General features: G+C 38.2%; 1 long non-coding RNA gene across 1 annotated transcript in view; it reads right to left on the reverse strand.

Moving 5' to 3' along the window:
* The window catches only part of LOC114558706 (uncharacterized), a 32,356-nt gene extending 29,243 nt beyond the window's left edge, over window positions 1-3,113 (reverse strand). The window contains exon 1 of the long non-coding RNA XR_003692974.1: window positions 2,975-3,113. This is a non-coding gene — a long non-coding RNA (uncharacterized LOC114558706). The remainder of the gene's footprint in view (window positions 1-2,974) is intronic.
* Between the last annotated feature and the right edge of the window lie 2,887 nt (window positions 3,114-6,000).

A 6,000-nucleotide genomic window follows, 5' to 3' on the forward strand; every position in this document is an offset into this window, starting at 1 on the left:
AGTTTGTTTAATTAATATGAACAGGGCTTGACGGTAACTTTTTTTATTTAGAAGTGACATACTGTACTTAAGGTAACCGCTATTACTGTTGTAGCTAATTTGCACAATACAATCATCTTTTCAATACAAAATGTTATGAAATGTAATATTTCTATTTCAAAATACATTCTATTGGTCAATGAATTATCATTGATGTTGAATGTACAGTAGTTGTGTAAAAAAAACACCACGGTTCGGCATGCATGTAAACCGCAGATTCATTGCAGAGTTTAACCTTAATAGAGTGAAATGTGATGCTACCTGAATGGGGAGCAGCAGAGAGACGGAGCGGGATGACAATGCTTGTTCAGGGAGTCAGGGCAATGCAGATATAGCAACTGTGGTTTTAATGCGTACCGTATGGTTCACATTAGGTGTTAAAACCAACTAAAACACGGAATTGGACTACTTTTAACCGGTTATGAAACTGTCTCAATTTAATACTGATGCCATCAGACGGCATCAGCAGCAGCTTCTCGGCTACTCTTTGACCCTGCAAATGGAGATCCCTTTAGCTCTAGCTTCACCAACTTTGATTAGCAAAATCCAAAAGCAGGATGGGCAAATCCCCTAGAATTTTTTCAATGTACTTCCCCATGTCTGAAGAAAAAACAACAGACACAGCGTAACTAACTGGCTGTTGGCATGCAGATAAGAGACAGGTAACGTAAGCCTGCAGCTTGACTTTTCCAGACACCATGGCCACTGTCGGAGTCGGAGATGAACGACAGAACTTCGAAAAACAGAACAGAACACTATGTAGAAATTCTCCGTTACAAGTAAATGTCTTGTATTAGAAATTTTACTTAAGTGCTCATATTATGCTCATTTTCAGGTTCATAATTGTATTTAGAGGTTATATTAGAATAGGTTTACGTGGTTTAATTTTCTAAAAACACCATATTTTTGTTGTACTGCACATTGCTGCAGCTCCTCTTTTCACCCTGTGTGTTGAGCTCTCTGTTTTAGCTACAGAGTGAGACATCGCACTTCTGTTCCATCTTTGTTGAGAGTCGCACATGCGCAGTAGCTAGGTAAGGACTACTAGCCAGTCAGAAGCAGAGTATGAGGGCGTGCCATGCTAGCAGCTAGGCGAGCATTATAACGTGTGTTACAAAGTGACCACGTTTGTCTCTGAAGTAAAGGCTGGACTACAATAGAGCTGTTTGGAGCGTGGACTTTGGGCTTTTTCACTTTGTAAAAGTGCACGAAAAGATATAACACAATAAAGAAAAGGGAAAAAGCCAAAAAGCATAATATGAGCACGTTAAAGGAACGGTTTGAAATTTGTTAAATTTGCTTTTTAGCTATGAGTTAGATAAAAAAAAAAATGAATAGGGATGTCCCGATCCCGATCACAGTATCGGAGCGGATTTTCACGGTCTCTCGCAACTATATTGCAACAAAAATACAAAAGATATGAAGACTGAAAAACAGAACTATTTTGGTACAAACATTTACCTGCCACGTGGCAGATAGCCCCCTGAAATTAACTTGCCAAACTCAGGGCTCCAGACTGCGACCAAAAATTTGAGAGTGTGCGACTGAATTTTACATCCAGTCGCACATGTGCGACCAGTAAATTTGCCCCCTTTTCGGTACTTGAGAGCGCGTAAGCGCAAGCTTATCTGTCCTCTCTGAAAATTGAAGAGAGCAGAGCTCTGACACACACAAACACACACTCTCACACACGCAGAGCTGCAGACGATGCAAACTACGTCGGCTCTGCAGTTTTGTTGAAGTCACAGTGAGTCACGGAAATGCAAATAAAGTGGTTTCAAGTGTGGTTACAGTTTTTCATAACTTCACGCAGACAGCGTTTGCTGCAATAGGATATTAATGGCGAGCCGAAAGCGGTCGCGGTGCTGTTGACAGTACACTTCCTCGGAGACGAGCAGGCACAACGGTGGTTTTGGTGCCCTTGGGACTGACTGACAGGCTGAGGTTGTAAGACAAGGCAACTTTATTTCTACAGCACCTTTCAGCAACAAGGCAATTCAAAGTGCTTTACATGAAACATTAAAGAGCAATTAAAAATGGTCATGATGAAAATAAAACAAAAATAATATATATTAAAAATAATATACAAATACAATAATAAACAAAATATATATTTTTTTTACAGTCATGACAGCGATGGGGCTGTCAGTTTACCTTATATTTTACATCTTCAAAAGTGACACTGAATTTGAAACAGCATATTGTAATTTCTGCATCTATTATCAAAGTATTTATTATTAATACAGTGGAAATTAGTAGAAATGTGAATATTTGGTTAGCATGTTGATTTACAGTGTGTGCGCCTAAATTTTCTGGTCGTGCCCCTAAAATTTTCAGTTGGGGGCCACTGTGCTCCTAGTGAAAAAAGTTAGTCTGGAGCCCTGAAACTAAACATTTACCTGCATTTGGCACTTGACGAGTGTTAATTTCAGACCTTGTGTAAACATCTGTATAGAAATGTATTACTCCTCATTAAACATATCCAACAGTTTATTAATTTGCAATCACTGGCAATTTTAGATGTTATATATTTAACTTCAACACTATTTTATGTCTCAGAATCTCATTTTGTTTGAATGATGCATCATTAAAGTGAGCATGAGATCCAAGATTTTCATTGCCAACAACTTCTTCTCTGTAATTGTTGTGAGTATAACATTAAAGTACTTGAAACTTGAATATTTCTGTATTTCAAAATAAATAAATGTATAAACCATATGAAAAATGGAAAAACAATTCTAAGGAAAGTTCAGTTTTCCCTTTGATATGTTCAAGTCTCCCGAATTGTTACATTAGTCAGCAAGTTTCAGGTTCGGGTCAATTCAGTTTGGGATCTGTTCTAAGCTCTGAGATCAGTAATGTTCTGGGTCAGTATTAGTTTTGGGTGCCCCTGATAACAATACAAGCAAAGTGAATGTGGACTTGTGGCACGTACAGTCCTACCATAATGGTGTCAGCACAATGGCGGAGTGAAGGAAGAGATGATTTCCTCCTCAGGAATGAGGGCTGATGAGGCTCCACAGTGGCTCGCCATTTCCTTCGTCAGAATCCAAGGTCCAACGCATGGGCGTGAATTTCATCTAATGGATAATAAATTAATAAACATAAAATTTCTTAAGAGCAACTATTGAAGTGGACACAAATAATACAGCCACAAATTGTACTTGTAGAGGATATGTGTAGTTGTGGAACTCAAATAAGTAGGCTGGCAAAACTATTTTATTTACTTTAAACATTGGATGAAGGGATTCTTTTCTCCTATACGGATGATGCTGAACTGACAAGTGAGCCTCCTAGCAAGCATGCTAACTAACTAACTAACTAACTAACTAACTAACCAACCAGCCGGCCTCTAAATTAGTAAAGTTTAACAACTTAAAGTTTAACAACTTTACTAATTTTACTGTTTACTAGCTAATTTTAATGTTACATTACTAAGTTTAATGTTTCATTCATACACTTTTGTCACAGCGTAGAAAAGCACAGTGCCCTCGCCAGATAAGTGACAACTTTGTTAGGCTCATTTTCTGTAACTAGCTGAAAGCACATTCAATTAGCAAGCAAGGGGTTTTCAAGATGGCGGAGTGAGTGGCAGCACTTTCTGCAGGCTCCGGTAAAAAAAATTTTTTTTAGTCCTGGAAATGTGATAAACTACTGTAACAACCCCTCTACTTAACAGCTATTCAATATAGGGTCAAAATTAAGTGACCAAAGTAAGCTATTACAACATTTTTGGGGTTTTTTTATTCGTTTTTGGAACCATGTCTGACCATAACTACAACTTGGCTGCTCTCCATGAGGCATGTGATGATTTTGACATTGAGGAAGAAATGGAAGCGGAGCAACACTCCTCCAAAGAAGGCAAAATTAACAAGGACCACACGCCAGTTAAACAGCCGAATCCAAAGAAACCGAAACACCAAAGGGAAAGCGAGGACGCGAACACTGGCGCCGCAATTCTACAAGCTGTACAAGTTCTGACCAGAAAAATGGACGAGCAGATGGAACTTTTGAAGAGTTTCGACAGACGTATTGAAGCTAACACAACCGCAGCAAAAGAAAACCGAGAGGAAATCTGCGTGCTTAAGGGAAAAATAGGAGGCCTTCAGAAAGAAAACAGCCTTTTGAAAGAAGCATGTGCAGAGCAAACCCGGTACAAAAGAAGGTGGAATCTGAGGATGATTGGCCTCACTGAAAAGGATGGAGAGGACACGAGAGAAGTTGTTATCGGGATATTGACGAAAGTTGTTCCATTGTCAGTGGAACGACTGCGTGACACCGTTGACACCGTTCACCGGCTGGGAAGGAAAGGTGACCCCGCTATCTCACAGAACACACCGAGAGCAATCATCATTCAATTCGGGATGAGAATGGTGCGGGACGATGTTTGGAAGAAGTCGAAGGATGCGAGAGTGTGTAAAGACATGCACATACGTTTCAAAGAAGACTTCTCCAAAGAAGACCGGGAGGCGCGTGCGAAGCTATGGCCACTGGTCCAAGAAGCCAGAAAGAAAGGTAAACGGGCATTTTTGAAAGAAGGATACGCTCTGATCGATAACCGGAGAGTAGACCCGAACTGAATTGTTATCATTTAAAGGGCTGTCAGCGATTCCGCCTACAATCACATTTTTCAGTGAAACGTTAGTCTTTTTGTTTGTTTGACATAAACGCTCCGATATATAAGTATAATGACACTAACCGCACTTTGTTTGCCAATGCATCACTGAACTTTTGTGGTTAAATAACCTGATGATATGATTGGAGCATGATTAATGTTACGTTAATGATTCCCATTTTGTTTTTTTGCACGCCAGTAGACTATATGACAGATACTGTCTACCCTGTTTACCTATGTTCATATATGGTACTAAAACTGCTCAACCCTTGGTATCTCTTGTTATGCCAAAATATGATTTTGTTTAACAGATTTCCTGGAAAAATTATTGATCATAAAAGTGACTCTACCGGTTATTGGTTAATGGTCGTGACAGAAATGAATGGTATAAATTACATCTTATTATGTGTGTATGGTCATAACAAAAGAGCACAATGCAAAAATCTCTTCTCATCCTTAAGTAAGTACTTAGAGGAATGGAAAATGCTTTTTACAACAGATAGAGTCATAATTGGCGGAGATTTCAACCTAGCCCCTGATCTTTGGTTAGACCGCTTACCGTCAAAGAGACTTTGCCACACACTTGATGAAACAATACTTGAATTGATCACGAAAGCCAATCTAATAGATTATTGGAGAATGAAAAACCCAACCAGAAAACAATTTACCTGGTTCAACTCATCTATAATAATGGCCAGTGCTCAAGATTGGATTATTGGTTATTATCAGACAATCTCATTAATGAGGTTAATAGATGTGATATTTCAGCATCACCCCTGACTGATCATTGTGTAATATCCTTGACACTTTCTCCGGGTGGTAAAGAAAATAACATAAATTCTATATGGAAATTTAACAATACCCTTTTGGAAGATACTGAGTTTTGTGATGTAGTCAAACAATTGGTTAAAGAAGTAGGTGATTTGGAAATGTCTTTTATGAGTAGATGGGAATGGTTTAAATTCAAAGTTAAACAGATAGCTATCAGAACTAGTAAGCAATCATCAACACTTAAAAAGATAAAACAAAGGGACATCATTAGTCGCATCAATACTCTATGCTGTAAAAATGATTTGACGCAGCAAGAACAGACTGAATTAAACAATTTACAGTCCCATCTTGATAATATATATCTGGAAAAGGCCATTAAAGATAAAGAGCATTTATTCGTTCAAGGGCTCGTTGGATTGAAGAAGGGGAGAAAAACTCTTCCTATTTTTTTAGTCTAGAAAAACAAAGACAGACAAAGAAAAATATTCAGAAGTTAAATATCAATGATGTTATTGTTGAAAATCAAGAAGAAGTAAACGAAAACATTAAAGATTTTTATAGTAATTTGTATAAAT

The sequence above is a fragment of the Perca flavescens genome, chromosome 7 (genome assembly GCF_004354835.1).
Source record: "Perca flavescens isolate YP-PL-M2 chromosome 7, PFLA_1.0, whole genome shotgun sequence".
Classification (NCBI taxonomy): domain Eukaryota; kingdom Metazoa; phylum Chordata; class Actinopteri; order Perciformes; family Percidae; genus Perca; species Perca flavescens.